We start from the raw sequence: 24,568 nt of genomic DNA, 5'->3' as shown, positions 1-24,568 counted from the left end.
AAAGCTGCTAGGCTAGAATAACATTCTGGTGGAAATAGCCTTTTGGTAAAGTACAGGAGAAAAGTCTGCATTGCTCGGACCCCAGCCCAGGAAACAGTTTTCCATGCAGCACAGCCCAGGCTAAAGGGCTTCCCAGTGCAGGGGCCAGGTCTTGGTAATGCAGAGAGCATCCATGGAAAATTGAGAACTGCACTCAATTTTTTGGGTAGAAGTGCTTGTAGAAAACTGGACTGCTGCCTGGGCGGGGCAGAGTCGTTCCTCTGTTCTGGAAACTCAGCAGAGCCTGCTGCCACTGGCAATGCCTGGCAACCCCCCGGCAGGATGATAAATTAAGAAAACATGAAATAACGTAAAGTATGGCAAAGCGAAGAGGAAAAAACATGTATTTAATTTTCTTTACTCCATTTACAAGGATTTGAGACTTTGGCTTAAAAAGGAATGAAAAATTGTTCCAAATGCTTCATTTTGACAATACAGAAATGAAATCTTTTGGCTGCCTGAAGAGTTGGTTGGTCCCTCTTTCTTTTTTTTATTTTTTTTTAAATATTATTTTTACTTGAACAGCTATGCAGGCAGTGATGAGCCCAAAAGGGTTTTGGTGCCATCAGATCTGAATCTGTGTTGGAAAAAGCATTACAAGTTGTATTGAGGTACGCTATCAGCCCATCACCAGCAGAAAAGAGGGGGACATGGCATGGCTTTCTCCAGGGAGTGCTATGAAGTCTGTGATAAGTAGTAATCTGATGAATATTAACCAGCGGGGGAGGAATGTGTCTAAGAGAAGTTTGATAGTGAGGTCTAATAGTAAGAAGATTACCCTGAAATTATGAATGCTTTTGTACTACAAATTGGTTTGGGAGGAAAAAAAAAAAAGTTTTCACTCATGCTCTCTCTCTCCTGTGTGATTTGTAGTTAGAATGCAAATAACACAATATCTATAAACCCTCTCAGAATCTTTTATTCCATTCCTTACTCTACTTTAGAAAAAATCTCAAAGTGACAGAAAACCTTAGACAAAAACACTGAGGAATGGGTTGCACGCAATATTTTTATGTAGATTTTAGTCCTGCTAGTTTTGCTAATTAATAATGAATTGGCAGCAGCAGGGAGGTCTGCAAGAGCTGTTGTTAATAGCCACTTTCTGTCAGGATACACATAAAAAGCCCCAAACACATTCCTTTTATGAAATATATAGCTGAAATTATAGGAGCTGCTATCCAAATTGCAAGCAGTACAAAAGGTGGGGCAGGTATGTGAGCTATGGGAGGAGAAGGGTGACCAAAGAGAGTAACTGAGTGTAAGCACCAGAGTGCTTCAGTGTGGAGTGAGAGAGGGAGCTGTATCTTTCTGTGCAGAAAAGCCACAAAAATATCACAGAAGTGATAAAGGAGAATTAAAGCAAACATCAAAGAAGGACTAGTATCACCACTTTAGAGAGTTTTAGGGGAAATGAGCCTGACATAATGCATAGGAAATCTCTCCTTTGTTTCCCTTCTGTGTTTAGGAAAACAGGATTTACCTTTCTTGCATGCTCAGTTCTTCTTCCCAGGAGACAGACGTCCCCTGTAAGTGCCTTGCTGTATGCCCTGCTGCAGGACAGGCAGGCTGCGAAGGTATGGCAATGGGGCGGGTGCTGAGGGGCAGCCGGGGCAGTCATTTTCTCTCTACCTCCCTGCTCCCTAGTTGCTCAAAATGTTCATCTTTCAAGCAATGGTCACTATTCCACCCTGGGTCTGTGCGGAAAGGTCGCTCTTTTTTTTTTTTTTTTTTTTTTCCCCCTTTCTGGAAAATGGGAAGAAATGTAGTTTGACCAATGATTAGGAAGAAAGAAGAGATGTTCCTAGCAGACTTTTGGACAAATCACCAGAGAATGAAAGGCTAAAATGAAGCAGGGAAGTAACCCGTGCTATAAAGAGCTCTCTCAGCTTATGCTTGCAAAGTTTGCTTTCTTTTGAGCACATTTTGATTGCTTTAAAGTCGTGTACTGTGCATGCATGGTACTTTTTTGTGTGGTTAAGCTCTAAAAGTGAGCAACTGAACAAGGCTTTGCAGTCTGCATGAGTGGCTGATTTCCCTGCACAGTGACAAGTCTGGTTAAATGTATCATGAGCTGTACAAAATGTGCTCAGAGGCCTGGTCTGAGTCCCTGCAAAGCTTGGAGAGGGGTGGAAGACCCTGTACTGCAGCTTGTTGTTGCATGTTAGATGCAAAGAGCATGCTGCTGAAATGCCTGGCAAGACAGCTGGGGAAGATGCCCTTCCTTTAGGAAGGTTTAGGACTCTTGCAGCTGCTAGTGGTCTTGGAGGACGTCTCCTAGGCCTTACAGGTAAAATCAAGTAGACAGGAGATATAAAAGCTAAAGCGGTGGGAGGTGGTAAAGCATGTTGGATATTCTGCTCTTTGGGCAAACAGGTGCGATGTCCACAGCTGCTTCTGGTAGGCAGCAGTGTTTCAGAGATTTGCAGGATGAAACTCCTATTTTCCTTCAGTTTTTCTTTAAAGACAAAAATAAAACAAGCCTTCTACTTTTCACAAACTAGGGAAAACTGTAGAAATGGACACTGAGAGGAAAGACTACCTCATCTGGCGTGGGTGGCAGGATTTCTAGCTGAGCCAGGTGGGGAAGCAGCTGTAGGGTACAAACCACTTGCCTGAGCCATGGTGTGCTGCTGCGCTGAGTCTGCACCCAAGCACCTTGCTCTATGCTGCCCGCGTCCCCCGCCCTGTCTCCTCTCATCCTGCGTGGGCGCAGTGCTTGAGCCATCCCCATCTCTCTCTGTGCAAGTGCTAATGTGTCGGCATCTGCCATAGGCACTAAATCCATCAGCCCTCGAGCACCCCACAGGCTGCCGGCAGCTGGCCCCCAATAGACGGCAGATCCGTGTGCGTGGCCATTGTCACACCCCAGGCAAGGGGGCAGAAGTGGCTGAAGCAGAGTGTGGGTTTTTCTGGGCGTGGCAAGGGGACAATAAGCAGAAACAGGGGTGACGCCAAAGGGATGAGGCAAGAAATGAGCCCGTCCATCTCTTGGGTTGTGCGCAGAGGCACACTGGTGTGTGGTGTGGAGGTGGGTGCCCCAGTGGTGCCGCCTCAAGTGTCAGGATGGGCTGCTTCACTATTGTGGACCACTTGACCACTCTTTCCCTCCCAAGTGCTTCTTCTTCCACTATGGGAAGGGGAGCAGCGTCCTCAGAGGGCTGGGTAGCACCTCGAGACCTTTGGGAGCTCAGTTTGGAGGCCCATGTTTTGCTCTGCAGTCCTGCTCTGGCTGGAGAACAGGACTGATAACAGGAGCTAGCAGTGCTGTGTCTGGCATCCCGTGGGATAGGAAACTTGGTCTAAACCAAAGGGCCCATTTAGCTTTGTGAATTATTGAGTGCGTTGTAACATGGAGGATCCAAGTGAGCCAGCTGAGGTCACGCAACATGCACTCCACTTTTAGAAATGCTGCCTGACCGGGGCCAAAACACCCCTCCATCCCAGCAAAGCTGCGTTATGCAGGCTGGAGACCCCCCCTATGCGAGGTGGGAACTTGGGGGCTGACAGGAGGCAATGCCAGTGGTCTCACAGTGTGCTGAGCTGTGAGAGTGAGGGAGGTGAGGATGTGCTCTCCCTCTGGGGTTGGGGAGAGCAGGCTGGGCAGTGAGCTGTGAGCCCGCTGCCAGTGCTTAATATTTATTAATGACTTGGAAAAGTAGGGGAAGCAGTGAAGCAGCAAGTTTTGCAGATGGCATGATATTATTTAGGTTAGAGAAGACTGTGCAGGCACCCAGTGAGACTTACCCAAGGTAGGCAAAGGGACATGAGATCCTCGCTGTTGACTAATATGTTGGAGAAGGCTGCCTCTGTGCTGCCACTGCCCCACTGGGTCCTCAATCAACCACAGCTGTTTGGGTGTTGGTGGGGGGAGGCTGGGTGTCACTGCACACAGTTCAGTGGGAACATCTGCTCAGTTTGCAGCAGCCGTCTCAAAAGAGAACAAAATGGCTGGCTATATAAAGAACGGGATAAAAAAAAAACCCACGCTGAAAATACCACCTTTCTGCTGTCTAAGCAGAGCAGGTGAATTATGGGCTGGAGCCATTTGCTTGTTGCACAAGTAACGTTGATGGAGAAGAGGGAGCAAAAATGGGCAAGGAAAATGATGGATGCAAAGAGACTGAATTTACTGACTGTCTTGTTCTCAGCTGTATAAGGAGGATTGTAGCGAGGTGTTTGGAAAACAATGACAAATCAGTTTATCGTCCTAAATAAGCCACAGTCAAAGAGACATCCATTGACACTTATGGACAAAATGACTAATGTGGGCAAAGGGACAGACTCTTAAGCCATGCATTATCAGCTCAGGGGATGAGATGGTGTGATATACATCATGCTAGCCAAGAGTCTAGCTGGATTCAGGGTAGGACTGGGCATGCAGGTGAATCACGAAGGCACGCAAGTTTTGTGTTGAGGTTAGGAGCTGGCGTGGCAGGCACTGGGGTGGAGCTCCTAAGAGTTGCTCTTGAGAGTCCCTGCAGATTTTCCCTGAGGCACCCTAGCAGCCACAGTGCAAAGGTGATGCTGAGCTGGGAGGGCAGGTGAGTGGCCCCCTCAGCAGCGCGAGGCCACCAGCTATCACCACCTCTGACTACCTTACAGAGGAGGACTGAGGTGATGGGCTGTGCCACCAATGTAGCTGGAGGAAAGAAGCAGAGAAGATTGAGGTTTACATCGAAAAGCCTGATAATCCTTGCCTCTCCACCTACCTGTCAGCACCCATGGCTGAGGTTCAGTCTCCTTGCAGTGGGGTGGCAGCATTTGTTTGCTTGGGGCTTTCCCTGTCTGGTGCAGATTGCTGTGGGATAAATGCAGCACGCAAAGGTTGGGCCTTAGCTGCTAATAGTGAAAAATATGAGTTTGAAATATAGCTTGTCTTAGAGATGCATATAATCTTAACACTGAAAAGGAGCTGTTTACCACCTAGGATGTTAAAGCACTGGGGCTGTAAACAGCATTTGGTCCCTTGAACAGATCTTTTTCACTCCTCCAGAGCAAGGCAAGGGGACTTATTGCTCATCATGGGCATTCACTGCACCACTTCATAAAATTCTTCTAGAGTGCTTAAATCACTCAAGCAAGACAAGCCTTTGCCTCCGATATGGTTAGGAAATGTGACCTAGTTAAGCCCAGCCGTTTTTGAGTGTGATGAAATGGAAATGACTTGTGCTTGCTGAAATTTGACACCAGAAATAGGGCATTTGCTGCTCTTCCAGCCAGGGGAGCCACCCAGTGCCCTTGGTATGTGTGCGGGTGAGTTGGTGGGTATGTAAGGTAGCACACTGCCCCAACAACTCCATCCCAGCACTCCTTATCTGCTGCCACCCTGATGGGTGCCTGGGACCCCTACAGCCCCAGCCATCCCCATTCTGTGCCTCACTCTCCTCCATGAAATCCAATTAAAGGGTGAAATGAATTTCAGAGTCACTGCTAGGGGCCGGGAAATGTCCATTCATGGGGGGGTGGGGGAAAAGCCTGTCTGCTGGTGCCAGAGCAGGAAAGAACTGACTTGGGTCTTGTTTTAAGTCCAGCCCCATTGAAAATCTGCTGCCGTGGCTGCAAGGGAGCTATAAACGTACCATGCAATAACGTTATCGCTTTGATGGATGTTGTAAAGGCTTTGAATGCTTTTCTTTCTTTCTTTCGTTTTTTTTTTTTTTTTTTTCTTTTACACTGTGGCCTTGTACCTTGCAGCCTCCCTCGCTGTAATGTGCTGGCTTTTTTTGTAACTCAGACCCTGCCCCCTCCTCTCTCACGATCTCTTTTAATGGGCAGAATATCTTTGTTTGCTGCCCCTTTCCTAGTGGAAAAAAAATAGTCTACTGGTGTAGGAAAAAAAGCCTTTGTCCTCTCCTCTTGCTGCTCCCAGGGTAAGTGTATGCCTCTCCAACACTGATTGGCACAGAGGTGACCAGAAAGGGGCTCCAGTGCAGTCTGCTCAAGTGCCTGAAGCTCTTCTCTTGGAGAGGAACTGGCCTTGTGGGGGTGCGGCTCCTCATGCCTCTGGAGGAGAAAGAAAATTCTTGGTGATGAAAGTCATTGGTTTTGGCATTTTCTTCCTCAGAAATAATTTTCCTTTTGACAGTGATACACTTGGGGCAGTCCATTTGAATGCAGTGCTAATGTCTTGAGCCCTCCAAGGGTCTAGCATGAGACCTTGGGAGTGTACCATGGGGATATGTCCTTGGTTTGCCATTTTAGGAATGCTGCGATGATGGCTGGGCTGGCTGATGCAATGAGTCCCTTCCCAGATGTGTCACCTCCATTTTCCCTCACTTCTCAGCGGCTTTCCTCCACCCCTTCCTCCCCATTGTTTTCCCTTTCGTGCCCTCAGGCTGTGGATCTTTACTACTGCCAGGTAGGATGGAGGCCAAAAGCAAAAAGGGGTTTGCAAAGCAATTAGGTTCAGAGGAGGAAACGTCCTAGAAGACTTTTAAAGTTGCATGTGAAGCCCCTGGCTCAAGTAGTTGCTTGGCCACGAAATGCTAGAGGCTGGGAGAGTCTTTTGGGGAAAGACATGCTTTACGCCTGTCCTGGCTTTTCTGAGCTTTTTCTTTCAATGTCTGCTCCTGGCCACTGCTCCAAACAGCGTACCAAGCTGGACGCCCACCAGTCTGGTAGTGGGGTCATTCATATATCCTGCTCTCCTGCAGAGTGTCTCTAGTTGTTTCCCTGCTAGGATGACTTCTTCTCTTTCTGCTCTGGCCCTGCTCTCACCTTACATGATTTGTTTTAACATTCTGCTGTTGCTTGGCTTCAGCTCTGGGTGACTCCATGCCTTGCCTCAGTCCCAGCTCTTGGCTGTTTCTTGGACATCTGCTTGGTGCTGCATCATTCAAATATAGCCTGCCTGAAAATGCAGCCCTGCTCCGTCCCCTGACACAGCCCCTTTACAGCAAAAACAGGTCTTCCCTAGAGAGCTGAGGCTTCTTCAAGGGCATAGCATGCTCCCCAGAGGATAGCATCATCAACAAGAGATTGGTACAGTCCTCTCCTCCTATCCCCAGCCTAAATGTAACTTTAACAATCCTTCTATCATCCTGGAGTCACAAGAGCAGTAGAGGGATAGAGGAGCACAAGCTCCCACTGAGCTCATTGCGCAGTCCCTGGGTACTCGGTTATGGGGATGTTCAAGGTTCATCAGGTTCAAGGAGCCATGCATGGCCAGTTACCTGCTAGCACTGCTGCCCTGTGGCTCCCTCCCTGTTCCTGGACCCATGTCCTGGACATCCCTTGCTCAGTGCACTCTGCCTGCCTCTCTCTCCCCACCACCATCACGGTGGTACAATTTGTCTGATGAATTCCCTTCTTTGTAGGGAAGGAGAGAGAAGGGAAGATTTGCAGTTGAATAACTTCTTACTGTAAAGAAACAAAAAACAGGTGCATTTCTGAGTGAAGACTTCTACAGCTTCTTAATGTCAACAATAATAAGTAATTTTATAGGTTCTTTTCACCTTGAAGTGTCTCCAAGGAGGAGAAGGAGAGCGGGAGAGAGCTGCTTTGTGCTGCCTGGGGCCCTGCTGAGAAGGGTTGCACCATCCCTGTTTGTTCCACAACCCAGGTCCCCTGGACACCCCAATTCCTCAGGGGCACTGAGCACTGGGAGCTCACTCCAGGAGGATGCATCTGTACCCATGAGGGTGGAGTAAGAATAACATTTCTTTTAGTCTTACTTCCAAAGTTTCCTTCCATGTAGGGCTTTGGAGTAAGATGTAGCTGATCAGGAAGGGTGTAAAATCTAATGAAAGTAGAAGGCAGAGTTTCAGGCCAGCAACGTTAGACTAGAAAAAACTTAATTTGTATGTTTTCTTTCTTCCTTCCTCTCCTTAAATTATTTTAGACCAGGCCAACGTTTCCTTTTTGGTGAGGGATTTCTGAGGTTCTGACTCCATGGAAAGATTGAACACTGTAGGTGTGTGGCCAGTTTTTGAAGACAGCATTGGTTGAGGGTTTGCTCACTGCTTGGAATATAAAACTGAACAAAACATATACATGCCATTGCTGGGCTAAGAGTAAGGACTTTATCTGTATACTGTTCAAACACACAGGAAGGACTCTGCTACTGTGAACCCAAACTAACTGGCCAAATTAAATGCTGATGTATGACCTTAAGAAACTCCTGTGTAGATTTGCAGTTGAATAACATCTGTACATAAGGAAAAAAAAACCAGGTGCATTTCCAAGTGAAGACTTCCACAACTTCTTAATGTCAACAATAAGAAGACATTTTATAAGTTCTTTTCACCTTGAAGTATATCCAAATGCTTTGTAGATCTGTGTGTATATATGATCGTTTGCCCAGCAATGAAGGGGAGGCTCTGGGATGAGATGCAGCAGCCATTCCATGTTTATCTACAGTGTCCTTGGGGTCCTTCTCCTCCTCTCAGAGCCTTGCAGTGCATACACAGTGTTGTTAGCTCTGTCTAACTTCCTCCTCCAATCTCCTTCCCCTGTGTTTCTCTAGGCTTTTTCCATATCCCTCCTTCTTTCCTTTGTTCCCACCCTCACCCTTCTGTGCTGTGCTTCTTGTTCCTGGACAGCCCTCCCTGCTCTTACCTGTGCATGCACTATTCCTTTTCCTTGGCAGTCCACTGCAAAGCTGCCCTCCTGAAGCACTCCCCTCTTCCTTCCTCTCTTCCAGACTCCTCCACACCTGAACTCAACTTTCACTTAAATTTGCATGCCATGCCTGTTTCAGCTTGCATTCCGCCTGGGACAGCAAAGATGTTTTATCTGCAGTGACAAATTGCTGCATGAAGTTACAGTGCTACATGAAAAGAACAACCACCCTAATGATATTGTAACCCGATGGCTGTGATATGCCAGGGAAAAGGTGGTTAAAGAAAGCAAAGATCAGTGCTGATGTATTAAGGTCTGAAAGCAAAGAAACATACTTAAAAGGTTTCCTTACCCAATACTTTGCATCTAGACATTTTCTGAGATCAACTGTTGATTCCTAGAATCTCTTGTTATAAGCAGAGGAAGGACAAACCCCCTTACACCTCTTAGGAGTGGCCAGAGCATGTTGATCTGAAGAGTCATCTAGCAAGTCTCCGTGGGACTGAGGCTGAGGTTCCCAGGTTTCTATTATACTAATGGTAAGATATAAATTGTCTCAAGTTAAGACAACAACTCACTTAGCCTCTGCCACTTGACCCTCTGCCATATCTGTTCACCTTAATATTTGCTTCTGGGCTGGGCTTCTTTAACATTTAAGATGACTTTACAAGACTGAACACCACATGGATTGCTGGGCCATTGCCAAACAAGCCGCCCTGAGCTGATGCTCATCATCTACCTAGCACTTGCAAATCGCAGTCTTCCACCCTTCTCCATTGTCTTTGTCCCAAGTTTCATGTCTAGCTTTTCAACATATATAGTCATTTAAGATGTGCTCATGTAGCAGCATGCACGGCAGGACAGAGGTCTCTGTGCCAACAACAGTAACAACTGGTCAATAAGTGATCTTCCTCTACCCTGGATAGAAGCAGAGCTGATCACGGTGTACTAGGCAGCCTGGAGCCTTCAGCCCATTCCCCCATAGATGTGGTGGATAGTCTGTCATGTGGCATGTGTCCATTAGAAATAGGCTTGGGATTGTCTTCACCCATTTCCACAAAAAAATGAGCTGGAAAGTAGCCAGGGGATGGTGCCACCAGAACTTGGCTGTGACTTTAGTCAGCAAAACAAGGAAAACCAGATAGCTTTGACTGCTCAAAGGTAACTGAATACCATCGGTGTCAAATCTTAGGTTGCTGAATGAGATAGACACGTGTGGATGGTGGAAAATAGGACTGAAAGGGGCCTTCTGGACGATGTTGCCCAATCCACTGCTGTTTGGGATAGCTATAGTATATATGAAGACCTGCCTCACCTCTGCATTAAAACCAGTTAGGATTTTTGTCCTGATAAAACCTCCTGGACGGCAATCCCAGAAATGCATTTCTTGGACAGTTAAGACCTTCTTCTAATTTCCAGCTGAAATGTATTCCTGGCAAATTTATAGGCACTTGTTCTTATGCCAGCACTGCCCTTTCACTCAAATAGCTCTTCTCTCTTCCTGGTACTTCCCTCCAGGGTATTTGTAAGCAACAAATATATCTCTTCCCAGCCTGCATTTTGCTAGACTCAAGAAACCAAGCTCATTTAGCCTCTTCTTGTAGAAGAAAGCTCCCTCTTCCCCTGGTCATCCTAATAAAGAAAGGCACAAAAAAGGCAATTTTAAATTAATTCATCTTTTATGTGGACATACAATATTCTGTACTTCTGCAATGGCATTAAAATCTTGCTAGTTCTATTAGAAATCCCTCATCTGACATGTCTTAGGTTCACATTTGTCTTTCTCACATCTGCATGCTATTGCCAGCTTACAGTCATTTGATCGGCTAGTGCGCTCAGGTCTTTCTCCTCCTCTGTCACTTCCAGCTGATGAGCTCCCAGCTGGTAGCAGAAATTCTTGTTATTACTCCCTCAGGGCACGACCTCGCATTTTGTACTATTAAATTTGATTCCATCTCTATTGCTTCTGTCCCTTTTTCGTAGGAAAACTGCTCTGATTAGTCACTGTATAATGCCTTAGAGACCTAAAGACATATTCACTATATTTTTATTTTTAGAAACTGTTTGCTGTTTCAGTATATTCGTTCTGTGAATGATGCTGATGTCTGTCTGTATTACCACATCTTTCTAGCAGAAACTCCAGGTTGATGTGGAGAAGGGCAGGGGGAAATTGCCTCCCAGATGAAATATATGGCAAGAACAGGTATATTTCCAAACTGTTTCAAGGAAATAGTTTTTAAGCTATTTGTCACTCTGCTGCATGAAATGATCAGACACACTGTCCAATCAACAGCAAATGAGAAATGTACAGGTATGAAAATGTTCTGTTTTACCAAACTATTTTTTCCAAAGTGACCCACCTTTCTTTGAGTGAATTTATTGCCTCGTGCTGCTGGGATGCAGCTCTCGTCTGCAGAGCTGTCACAGTGATGGCTCCCAGCACTTTGAGTTTTAACCGTTAAAACTATTTTCATGATGTTCAAAGTACTTCAGAAACAACTGCCTTTATTGCTTAATTGTTGTGCTCAATTACTGTGGCAGTGGGCAGCTTATGAAGGTCTGTGATGGTGATGAGAATTCATTTATTCTAACCTCTCTTTCTCAATTACAAATAATGCTGTCAGAGATTGTTTTACCCAGAGAAGGTCTGATGTAATTCAAAACACCCCCTCGTCCTTAAGATGCTGTAGCAGCTCTGAAGAGTGTCTGACACTGCTTGTGCTTTGTAAGGAGACACCTTTGTGTGCTGAAGAAAATTGCCACTGCAAGAGGTATTTTATGGAAAAATGTATTTCTGGAAACAGTTGCGGAGAGGTGCACAAAACAGTACTGCAGAATTTTATTTCTCATGTCTAAATTGCCTGGTATATATTTGTGAGGTGTTTCATAGGGTTGTGAGCACTTTACTGGCTTTGTAGGTGTTTGAGCAGTGCCTAAAGCAATGGGACTTCCTGCCCTGAAGGGACCTTTGCAAAGTCCATCTCTACAAATGAGTATTGACGCTGCTTTGGCTGCTTGTAAACCAGAAAAGGCTGATGTATGTAGGAGGCTTTAGTACTGATAGGGTATTAAAATCAAAGGTGGTTTCAATTTCTTCTCACTCATGAAATGGGGCATGTTCTAGAGGCACATGACAATTTGCCACAGTGGTCTTCAGATAGACAAAATTTTGTTCTCATGAAAAAAAAACATATTTCCTTTCCACACTGTGTTTCCACTCATGCCCTGAGAATCCCCTCTGTGTTGGGATGCTATAGGGATGGCACACCTTAGGGGAGGGTGATCGCTGTGTGCCTGTGATACTTGCTGGCACCTCAACACCCTGCTCAAAGCATCAGAGGGGCAGGATCTCTGTGCACCCTTTCAAGCTGTGCATCATGGATTTTTTCCAGCAAAGACTGTATTTCCTGCCTCATCCAGACATGCTAACGAGGCACCTGTGACATCTGACAGGGCCTGCCGACGGAGATGTGAAAGAAAATAGCAGAGGGAGAAGGAAGGCAAAGCATCATTTTGGAAGCATGAGAACTTCTGAAACATTAATCTGGTAAGTAACTCCCTGCCAACAGAATTTCACTAAACCACTGATCTGAATCATGTCACAGATGGCATCATCTTCCAAAGTGTTAGCAAAACACAGGGCTCAACCTTCAGTGGCCATGCATCGCTATTTCTGATCCAGCAAAACAACACGCCCCTGAAAGTCAGAGCTTGTAATAACTGCAACTTGGGAATGAAAAAAATAGAGAAACCTGTTTGAGGTCTGAATATCTGTCTTGCAGAAGGAGAACTGCCCATTTTGCTCAGTGCAGCAGTGCACATGGGCTCATAGGATAAAGAGTACCACATGCTCTGATAGACTGTGAGATCCTCTTCAATGCCTTTTTGTAAGTGTAAAAATCCCAACTGGCGTTTGTGTATAGAAGGCAAAGGTGCTAGGCTTGATAAAGTAGGACCAGTCCTGACACAAGAGGAAGGAGGACGAAGAGACTGCACGTCAGCTGGGAGCCTCCACTTATGATATTTCAGGGCTGCAGGAAGAATTTAGGCTTGAAACATTGTTTTAAATACTAAAGCTGGTGCAACCTGGTGCCAGGATGGATAAATAGTAGTGCTCTTAGGCGTGTGGCCTCTGATAGGAGAAGCTACATCCGTATTCTCTCAGTCAAAGGTCTTTTTGACACCTGAATTTATGTGCCCATACTGGTCATGTCTCAGTTTCTCAGTAAGAAGAGATTAACAGCCCCCACCTACCTACACCTGATTTCCATGCAAGAGGACTCACTGGCTCCAGGTGAGAGCTGTGCTTGCCCTGAGTGAGTACTCATTTACAAAACACAAAGGTGAAGGAGGCTAATACCAGTTGACCTATACCGCTTTCACTGGTGAAGCTGGAAGGCATGTAATAGTTGACCTGAAGGCTGAATGAAGACATTGTCTCACTGGTAAAACAGCAGAGTGCTGCCTCAGATAACTGGACTTTCTCCTTGCTTGCGCTGCTGTGTATCTGTAGGATATCATGGACATCACTTCAGCCAGTGTGCTCTCATTGCCCAGTGCCCACCTTGAAATCTTAGGGGTGGTGATCTTTACAGTGACAGAGATCAGTGAGAGTCCTGCTCTGAACATATGCATGCTAACCTACAGTGCTAGTCCCTGGGTAGGCAGACTCTACACGGCTCAAAGAGGGTATCAGAAATGCCTCTTCCCATCAAGTGGTGAGCTGGTGATATAAATGTGGGACTCGTTGTAAGCACTTCGGCCTTGTAATGGTGTTATAGAAGAACCTAAGAGGAAATCAGTAGAGCCAGGGGAACCGGATTTGAATAGCATGGCTGAGGAATCCAGCAGCCCGAGGCAAGACCTCTCACAGAAGATGTCAGCCCAGCCAGTTTAAAGTCAGGAAGCATTAGAAGAAACTAAATATAATGCCAACCTGCATAATAGACACTGCTACCACCCATCACAGTAATGAGATTTCATAAAGAAAAGCCCATCTCGGTGGCTTCCGGAAGGATTTCCTTTAGCAGACAGCTGGGCACCTGGGGTGATTAAACACAGATACCAGCCTGAGCAACTGGAACAGTCTATCATGTTTTACTGTACCGAGCCAATTCTAGCTAAAGAAGATGCAGTAGACACATTTGGTCCATTTTTAGCTTGTCTCTGAACATATACACACTGTGGAATAGCTAACCATTTAGTCCCTGTAATGAACATAGTGCATCACAGGCCCCATTAGCAGTCCTTCCAAGGGAACGGGCTCCTTGCTCATTCCCCAGAGGTGGGAATAGCATCTTGCAGCCTCTGTCATGGGACAGAAAGAGGTGGGATGCATAGATTTGGCGTCACCCCATCCCTTAGGCTGATGCAGAACAGCAGGACAACACTTCCGCTAGGTTAGGAAACAGGAGCTGCCTCAGTGTTTCCTTTGTACTGGAGAAGCGTCTGAAAGCAGGGCTCACCCGTGAGTCTCTCCACACCTGGCTGTGAATGCAGTGCAGCTGTGGTGCTTCATGTCTGGCTGAAACCACAGGGGCAGACCCATCCCTCCCAACAATACTTCGGTGAGGTTCTTCTACCTTTTTGCTGATTTGAAAATCAGCTGCTGCCAGTCTCAGTTAAGGCACTGCCAGCTGGAATTTGGGCTATGCTTGTGATTTTGATTTGTGATTGCCTGGTAACTTGTTGAAAGCAGTAAGAGTCATCAGGGAAAGAGCTAAAGGGAAACCTTGCAGACACTGGACATGTAGGCAAGGAGTTCCTCAGACCTCTTTTCCCCCCACAGAAACATTTTGTTTGACTCTCATAGTAATCTGGATTCCAGTTCCCTTCCTCAGAACCCCACTGTCCCCCTGACAAATGATGTCCCATCTCAGCAAAACAGTGGCTTCTAGCACCAATCTTTTTGAAATGTCCTACTTTACAGCCAGGACTTAAGCAAAGGTGAGACTATCTAGTGAAAAAAAAAGGAGACAATGTAATTAAGTGAAGGGATACCAAAGACAGGGACAGGTTTAGACTTCTCTCTTTGTGAATCTCGATAAAACTGGGACTAAGGCCATGATTCTTTATATCACTCAACACCTGGAAACCACTGGCAGGCTTACAGCACAGGCAAAATGGATGTTACTGATATTATTATCATCATCAGTCCTACTAACCAAGCAATGAAAGAGAAATCCAAGAAACAGTGTCCACCCTCCACTGCTACACAATATGGCTTTAATTATAATGAAAGGCTCTAATGACAAATTAGGATCTTGTCAGTATCCTTTGAAGTCAACTAAAGATTCCTGTTGACTTGAGTGATCATTGGCTGCGGACCACAAGCTGCAGGAGGAAGTCTGAATCACTGTGATCCCATACAGGACTCTACTAAGGGATGGCTTTGCCTTTGCAAGAAGCTGCTGGTGCCAGAGGTGGCAGAACTGAGAGCCCATGGCTACCAAAATGCTTAGGGCTACAAAGATGATCAGAGGGCTGGACCACCTCCCATACGAGGACAAGCTGAGAGAGTTGGGCTTGTTCAGCCTGGAGAAGAGAAAGCTCAGTGGAGATCTTCTAGCAACCTTCCAGTACCTGAAGGGGGCTACAAGAAAGCTGGGGAGGGACTGTTTACAAAGGCTTGTAGTGATAGGACTAGGGGGAATGGGTATGAACTGGAGATGGGCAGATTTAGACTGGGCATTAGGAAGAATTTCTTCACCATGAGATTGGTGAGGCACTGGCACAGGTTGCCCAGTGAAGCTGTGGCTGCCCCATCCCTGGAGGTGTTCAAGGCCAGGTCGGATGGGGCCTTGGGCAGCCTGATCTAGTGGGAGGTGTCCCTGCCCATGGCAGGGGGGTTGGAACTGGATGATCTTTAAGGTGCCTTCCAACCCAAATCATTCTATGATTCTATGAAAATCAGGAGTGTGGATTTATCAAAACCTCCATGCTTTGGTGTTCCCATTCACTTCTGATCTACAGAGGAATTGCATGTCAGTCCGTAACTGTCACCACTTTCCCATACACCACCCTGTCCCATTCCTGGGGAGTCACCCTTCTAGGACTGTTTTTCTAGTTGTAAGATGGGACCAAGCATCAGTTCAGATTCTGGTCTCTTTTTTTTAATTTTTTTTTCTCCCTCATTTAGAGGAAATGGCAATCTAAACTCAATTTTTTTAAACAGGCAAAGCTATCAAATCAGATTCAATTAGGTTCTTTCCACCCCTTGCACATGCCTGAAATAAAGCTTCTGTTATTGGAGCTTAGCTGATGATGCTTTTGTGCAAGAAAAGAAAGGGTCTGGTTAGTTTTTCTGTAACTGAAGCCATATGGAATTGAAACTTGTTGAATCAATAATGAAACATGTCTGTGTCACAAAGCTGTTTTTATTCCAAGACATACAATGGACTGTTTGCAAAGTCACGTTGCTGGTTAAAACTACATTTTTTAAAATCTACAAATAACTCAGCTGCTTAGGAGGATATCATCTAGCTGATTTTCTAAGAAAGTTTTAAAAAATCCGTAAACCAGCTTGAGGTTCTTGGTTGACTTGTTTTTATAAGACCTTCAACTACATTGTGTCAAATTCTTGCCAGCCATTTAGGCAAGTTCCTTAAGACATGTCAAGAGACATGAAGAGTAAAAATGAATTCAATCTCCTAATTTCCCATCCATCCCTCCAAGCACATGCATGGTAGCTGCACTGAAAAGCAGGTAAGTTGCTAATGCAGATTAGTTCATCTTTTGAGAAGCTACTGTAATTAATCCATCCAGTAACCTTTGAACAAAGAGATATGTCTGTGACATATCAGTGTTTCCAGATTTGGAAAGGACTTGACAAATGCTTAACTGAACTTGCACAGCAAGGGAACTGCAGTGGAGAAAAGAGTGTGCAGCCTCCAGAGGAATGCATGGAATATCTAGAGGGGGTAAATAACCTACTTGCCTAACAGTAGCGTTATATGTTATGTTATGTTATGTTATGTTATGTTATGTTATGTTATGTTATGTTATGTTGCTTGACAGTGAAGGAAAAGGCAGGAGGATGTCAGAGGTGCTTCAGCAAAGCTTACTGGTGACTAGAAGTTTCTTCGCTTTCATGCAGCATGCCCATGTCCACCTGTATTACAACATGAGTTATTCCTCATTGTTTCCGTTCTTGACCTCAGTGTCACATGCCTCTGTAATGTGAATGTAAAGTAGCATTTTGTGGAACTCAAAAAGCTTTGGTAATTCTTTTTAAAAAGCTGAGCTTTTCTGAATTTCCTTTCTCAGTAGCACTGGGCTAGGTTTGCTATGAGAATACAGTATTTCATAATCTTTTGGTTCGTACTGGCCGTGGGCATAAGACAAGCATAAGACCCTCATGCTTTCAGAGCAGGAGGAGCGCTGCACAGTGGTGGGCTCTGGTGCTGAGCGCTGGGGTTTCCTCCTCAGGGACCATGGGAGCAGATGCCTGCAGCTCCATTTTTTCTGGTTATTCTTTCTTTCCTCTCTGATTCTGCGTTGGGTAATTGAGGACTGAAAGGTTGCCTTGAGTGCAACCTTGGGAATCGTATTTTACTGCAGACAGTGTGCCCTGTTATCCGGTATTGTATTATAATATGGCCTAAAAATCCAATGCACACATGATCCTTTCTCGGAAAGGTTTAATATTGAAATGCATTAACCATGGAGGAGATAAGAGGACATCTACGATTCTGGTGCACTGTGGCACATAAATTGAGGTAACTTGAGCTAGCGTGTGCTGGAAAGAGGCAGGCACTGGTGGCAAATTGCTCATATCCAAGTTCAGTGCCTCCAGTGCAAAATGTGAGTCCTCTAGCAAGGGAATGGAAACGCCACAGGGGACAAAATTGTTACTAACCAAAACAGCTGACATCATCCACAGTTACATGTGAACCTGCCTGTCAGTAGGGGTATATATCAATTTCCTGGTGTGGATTTTCCATGGTAATTTCTCACTCCGACAAAAATAAAAACCCCAACAAAACCCAAACAAATGAAGTAAAAAAAACAAGAGTGCAATGTCTCATAATAAGCTTTCTCTTGTGGCAGCAGCTGCAGTTTCTCCTCTCAGATTTCTTTTCTGTTATTACTCAGAAAGAATCAGCAGCTGCTTAGGAAATATTCCAGAAAGATTGATTGAGAAGTTCCTGGTTGTTTTTCACATACTAATCTGACAGAAGTAACATCTTCAAGGAAGGGACTGATTCTCCTGATTTTTGTCTGCTCCTTATAAATTAGTGGCTTCTGATAATGTAGTTACCTAAAGGGAAACAATAGCAGGAAGAATCTACAAATAACAGGTCCAGGTGATGGGAGACAAGTACGTTTTTTTATGTCACAGAGTGTGTGTGAGGTTATTTTAGTGATAGTTTTTGCATCTCTTTAAAAACTGTTGCTCAACGAAATGGCTTTCCAAGTGGGTGTATCTGGAGGCAACACCCATAAGAGGGATCATTTTGAAGAGACACAACACAGACTCCTCTAGAAGTTGTATACCTTTAGGACATATTAACTCTGGAATTACTTCGGTGCTGTAGTCATGCTCTGTGCTTTAGGGCTGGAGTGTGCTGCTGTCAGAGCCAAGCTGGGGAAGCTGTTGGGGTGGAGCTCAATGGGTTAGTCCAGATCAGTGCCTCTGAACAGGTACTCCTCTTGCTAAGCTTTGCTGTTCTTTCTTGTGCACCATCTTTTGACTGGGATGCCTGCTCAACAAAAGCAATTCTCCCGAAAATGTGGATGCCTAATGAAAGCCAGAGCTGATGCCTGACTCCAGTCAGAGAGCTGGTAACTGGTGGTTGTTAAACAGGTCAAGGGGGCAGAGTCTCCCCAAACCATGTTTGGAAGCTGTCACGTTGAGCTTTGCCCTTGCCATTGGCCCCTGGTTGTAAAATTAATCCCATTTCCATTTCCAGGTCTCTGGTGCATGAGGGCACAATTCAAACGTCATCTTTTGAATGATGGTTGCCCATCATTCAAAATCAAATCTGTTTGCCCTTTCCCTGTCCTTCTAAGTCACAGGCAGCCCTGCCTCTGACCACAGTCCAGGAAAAATCCAAAGCTCCTGCTGACATACAGAAGTGGAGACATGGGTCTTCACTGAGACAATATGGATCCTCTAAAGCTCTCAAGACCATGAACCTTGCTGCATGGAGGATTAAATGTAAAAATTGCTTCATAGAAGCATAGAATAGTTTGGGTTGGAAAAGACCTTAAAAATCATCCAGTTCCAATCCCCCTGCCATGGGCAGGGACACCTCCCACTAGATCAGGCTGCCCAAGGCCCCATCCGACCTGGCCTTGAACACCTCCAGGGATGGGGCAGCCACAGCTTCCCTGGGCAACCTGTGCCAGTGTCTCACCAATCTCATGGTGAAGAAATTGCTCCTTATGTCTAGTCTAAATCTGCCCCTCTCCGGTTTGTAGCCATTGCCCCTAGTCCTATCACTACAAGCCTTTGTAAACAGTCCCTCCACAGCTTTCTTTTAGGCCCCCTTCAGGTACTGGAAGGTCGCTTCATCCTCTTCTGTTGTCACTGGTGGGAAAAAAAATTAAACCTGGATGAAAGCAATTTGGATCTGTGATGTCCAGTTCTGCGAAATACTGTTCATTGAAGTACGCAAGCTCTCAGGAACGTGGAAGAGATAATTGGAGGTTAATAGAGCTTTTACTGCTGGCTGCCTGGAAAATTATTTCTATGGAAAAATCCTGACTCTTTCCCTTTATTGGAGTGAGTTCATGATCATCCATATAAAAGAAAGCTTTATTCTGAGAACATATACGCATTTGCATACGGATGATGTTCTCTTGCAAATTATTTGAATAAAAATAAAAGAAGAATGAAAACAGGAGTTTTCACTCAAGGGAAAAGTTAATGAACTCACTTCTCTTTCTTTCACTCCCTGATTAAATATTATGTTACCATTTTATCTTTGTGCATGAAGAGTAAAGCCCTATTCTGTGTTTTGCCAGCTTCATTCATGAAGCTTTGTATTATTTTCACTGCAATAAAAAAATAAAAATTACTCTCTCCACATGAGAAGCAGAATGGAGAAAAGCAGTAATTCCCTGCAGTATGGAGGAAGGAGAAAGTGAAAGGCGAGACATCCTCTTTTGTTTGTTTGAATAGGCATGAGATGTGCTCCAACATGTGCTGAGGAAAGCAGTTGGAGAAGACAAGCTCAACAAGAAATGCAAAAGGCATTACCTGCTGTATAAGATGTCAGTGAGGCATTCCTTTCTGAAGAGTGAGTTTTTCTCATTATTTCTGAGAGCCCATGGGCTCAGTAGCAGATTATACTGATATTTTAATGTTGACTGCTTGATCATTCTCATTCAAATCCTGTGGATTTTCAGTATTGGTAGCTAAGCAGATTTCATTGGATTTTCAGTTACATCAGCTGAGCACCACTGGACTTCTCACCCTGCAGCGGCCAGGTAGCTCAGCTGAGCTGATGGGACTCATGTGGGACACAACCTTCTTTTAAGTGGCAGCAGAAGTTTTAGCAACATTCAGATAAATAAGCCCAGATTCATACGCCAGAAGATTATTCCAGAATTGGCTTGGCATTTTATTAAAGCATGGCTATTACAATGGATTTATCAGTCTCTGAATATATGAAATTTGCTAGGAGTCCCTGTCTGAGGCAGGACCAGAAAACCAGCTCTGTATGAAAGCAACTTCATAGGGAGTGTCCATTACCTGCTAAATATGGCTGGTTTTCAAAAGTCCTTGAGAATGATCATTGTTGCTTTTAATCTAGGAACGGATGCAGGGTTTTACAGAGGCTTAGGTCCTGAATGGCTTTCAGGCTTGTTCAATCAGCCATTGAGATGTGAACAGAGGCAACACGGAATCATAGAAGAGATATCAACGTGCAAACCTTGTCAAGCACAGTATTTTCTGGGGAAAAATGTAAGTTTCAAGTAAGTGAGAGTGAAAAACAAACAAACATGAGAATGGAGAAAGGAGATTTAACATTTAAAAGCGGACTCCTCCATCCAGAGACTTTATCTGTGCTGCTGTTACTGGCCCATTGCTCTAGGTAGCAGGAGCCAGGCTTCTAGCTGCAAGTCAACCATTTTCTTTTTAGTAATCATTCTCATTGCTGTAGAACTGAAAATTATCTCTGTTTTCTCACTTCCCAATTGAAAACTGTAATTGCAGCTGCTCCCTCCTCCTTGTTTGGAAGTTTTACATGCAGAGAGTCATCAGCCAGCCTTGTCTTAAATCAAATCTTCCCAAGCAGGCTGGGTTATAATCTAGCGAGCACAGCAGCTGCCTAGTCTCAGCAAGGAGAAAAGCAACACATTTTTCCAGCCACTGGTTATGGAATTCCTGCTAAAAAAAGGGGGGCTATGCCTTGTCTGATACCTTTATAAAAACGTAAGAGTCAGTTTTCTGAGGACTGTAACAGATATTGCTAATCATCTTAATTGAAACAGGACTTCCAAAAACAACCTGTAAATCCCCGTAACACACCTTCAATTTTTGTCTCCAAGGCTACCCAGCCACCATGATCCTCTGTGACAAGCTCTGGAAATGCCATGATACTTTCCTCCCTGTTTTTCAGTCCTTCTTGCTCCTGGGTTGTCTTGCTCGCTTGAGACACTGCTCCACAGCACTGCTGCCATGGTGCTCAGTGAAGAACTGATCTGAAAGCCTATGGGAAGTCTGGGTAGTGGGGAATGCATAGACTCCCATCCCTTCCACCGACAAATAATGCTGATTTCTTCAGGGATACAAGCATATAGCAAGAGCCTCTGTGCAGACATGCCCAGTTTTGCTCACTCATCTGTGGAAAGGCTGGGTCAGATGTCTCTTTAAAACAATGCTAATGGTGTTTATTCATGCTGTTTTTACCGAATCTTCGTATTCTGCTATAAGACATGCAGTTCATGAATAATAGCAACTACTCCCTAGTCACAGAAGGGTATTTTGAGGGACACAGTATATGGAGCCTTATTGGACCTTTTCCAGTGGCTTTATATGCAGACACTGCTTTCTCACAGAGAGCCAAAATCTGCCCTCTTCTGAAGACTCCTGGGTCTAAATTAGTGAGACTTTTATATATCGTGAGTTGAATCTGAATGTGTTTCCTTGCTTGCTGTCCCTGCGATCACAGATTAGGCAAGGAGACTTTGTACTGTATTTTATCTTGTGATGGTTTTTGATGGCTGTCCTGGCGAACCACATGAGCAGCAGGCACACGTCCTGTGTTGCCAATACAGGAGCACCTTCTAAAAGTGAACATCCTCAAGGATGCAAGATTTGCAAGGGCACAGATATATGGAGCAGTGTCCTAGCAGACTGAAGGAGCCCCCAGCTGATGGTTCATCTGAAGGTCTAAGGTGAGATACAGCTTCTCTGGGAAGTTAGCATCTGAGTTGCTTCCCTGACCATTATCCAAGATTCACGGAAGAAATGCTGGATGAGCAGATGAGCCTTTTATACCGCAGATACCCCCAAAAACGCTTCAGGGTCAAGAGCAAAGTGCCAAACTAGAACCAATGAGGCCTTATGTAGACACTCAAGAACAACAAGCCAACCAGTAAATTTTCAGGCAGACTGTAAAAGCTTGTTAGCCGATGTCCCCTAGGCATAAACACTGAGACATCTGCAGGTTTTGACCTGTTTTTTCTTTTTTTTTTCTCTACTGGCTCAACAGCTAGTTAGCTGGTCATCTGATCTGAAAACAAAACTGGGGGAAGAAGACAGAAAATTGCAATAGGCAATTGATGCTGAACTATTTGGATGCCAAAAGGAATGGAAATAACTACACAGGTTGCTTTGCTCTCTTCTATTATTTGTGCATCAAGCTCTTGGAGTTTGTTTCTGGAACTCTGTAAAAAGCAGAGGTTTCAGTTTGCCAGTTGTCATTGAACTTTTATGTTGGTTTTATTTTGCATGTATTTTGCATCTCTAATCTCTTTGCTTGGCACTGCTAGTTAGAAATGAACCTGAAAACACACAATGAGACTTCACTCACTTTCCCTGAATTTTGTCTGAGGAGACACAGCTCTCTTCATATCATCTCCAGTCCTATCAGGGAGAGGCAAGACCGCCCAGAGACTGATTTCTGGATCATCCTTTGGACTGAGATCTCTGCTTCTTGGGAGGCAGTGACTGCACTAGCTTATATATCATGCCTGCTTCCTGTTTCTAGGCTCTTGTTAATAGTGTGCCCAGATTGTCAGATGAGGTCATGATCACTAGCCCCAGACTAATCTCTTAATTAACTCCTGCTAATATAAATGCACTCGAAAAGGTTCTTTTAGCTGCACTGTTCAAGAAATTAGAAGTCTTCTCTTGAAGTGACAGCATGTGTCTTTTGTCATACTTCGGTATAGTGACAACACTGTCTTTCTGTATGAGAAGGATTTGCCACATCCTATGGTGCTCACTTCTCATCCTTGGATTATAGATTATTTTAAATCAACTCAGGATAATAGGTGACAGCTCAGTGTGTATTATGTGTAGCATTTCAGTCTTGCATAGGCAGAGACCTCCTGGCTTCTTGTCTCTGTAATTTCCATGTCACAGGATAGCCGAAAGTCAAGGTTAGGTTATGCACCTTGTGTAGTAGAAGGTAACAACGCATAAGGTTGTGGGACCTGCCAGATAAATACAGTTACTCCTTCTGATTTAATCTGATTTATCCTCATTGCATACATGTCCTACTCATTGCAATCAAGGTCAGAAAAGGATTTGAGCCTGTTTCTGATGTGGGAAGACAGCAATCCCACAGGTAAAAAACACAAAGAAGAGCTAAGCTCAGATTGACCTCAGTGAAAAAAAGCAAGCTCCCAAAATGGAGTCTAACTGGACTGTATCAAGAGAGCAAATCTGGAACAGGGCGAGAATTATACCTGCTCATGTTATAAGCAGAGACTTTCCCCTCCCTCATGACTTCAATTTTGCCTAGGAGAATCCATATAAAAACAAACAAATGCCAACAGAAATGTTTCTATTGTTTTCCTTCTCTGTTTCTAATGAAAACTGTTCCTTTAAAACGGAGCAATATCCTCCCCTATGATTTTTGCAGTCACAACACAGAAAGAGAGAAAACCTGAAAGCAAAATTGACTCCTTTTGATTTTTCCTAGTTCAAGAGAGGAAACATGCCAGTGGGAAAGAGAACAAAAATCATGCCAAGTAAATTTGGATTTTAAACTGCCTCTAATGATCAACAGCAATCATACAAATATTTATTTCTGGTTTTATAGTTTATTTGTGTCTAAGCTGACAGCAGATCTTTAATTTGATATTCAGTCTTCCTTACATGAAGATATATATCTTTTAGATTAGTTCTTTAATAATTCACTTCTGTAGGAGTTCAGAGAGCTAGTTGTTGGGGGATAATTTTGTCTTATGCTGCTTTAGCATGTAGTTTCTGTTCACTAATTCTTTGGTTGATGATGCTCAATTTGTACTAGAGATCAAATCCTGTTTGCACTGAGGTTGACAGGAAAATGTCCAACCGTTTGAATAGGGTGTTGATTTTACCCCCACTGCTCACACCCTAGCAGGAGCTTCCATAACATCTAACACCAAATCTTTAATACCTGTCTCATGCTTTGAGGTGCATCCTCCTCATACTGAATAGTAAGCATTCACGATTTATATCAAAAAGCAATGGGGGAAAGCAGTGCTGCTGCTGGAAGTGCAAAAGAGAGGCATGAAGTAGGAGAATGTCCCATTTATTGCATAACTGGTTGGTTAATTTTTTTTTGCCTTTTGTTTGCTCATATGGCGTCAGTGACATGGATGTGCAACCCATAGCCATGGACACTTCTCTGCAACCTGCCTGTTTCTAGTTATTATGGTTCTAACCTGTAGCTCATCACACAAGCAAGCATCTAGAGATATGTTGCTAAATCTGTACATATGCATTGAAATATCATGATATAAGGGTTTTTCTCCTCATGTGTTTAGTGTTCGAAAATTCTATCAAATTCAACATGAACTCAGCATG

At 44.5% G+C, this 24,568-nt stretch overlaps 1 long non-coding RNA gene across 1 annotated transcript in view; it reads left to right on the top strand.

Annotated features, from left to right (window-relative positions):
• LOC128853890 (uncharacterized) overlaps nt 1–24,568 on the top strand; it is a 33,573-nt gene that overhangs the window by 5,064 nt on the left and 3,941 nt on the right. The window contains exons 3-4 of the long non-coding RNA XR_008452711.1: nt 9,019–9,137; nt 10,730–12,145. This is a non-coding gene — a long non-coding RNA (uncharacterized LOC128853890). The remainder of the gene's footprint in view (nt 1–9,018; nt 9,138–10,729; nt 12,146–24,568) is intronic.

This window comes from Cuculus canorus, chromosome 1 (genome assembly GCF_017976375.1).
Source record: "Cuculus canorus isolate bCucCan1 chromosome 1, bCucCan1.pri, whole genome shotgun sequence".
Classification (NCBI taxonomy): Eukaryota; Metazoa; Chordata; class Aves; order Cuculiformes; family Cuculidae; genus Cuculus; species Cuculus canorus.
This window is presented reverse-complemented; position numbering and strand designations above follow the sequence as displayed.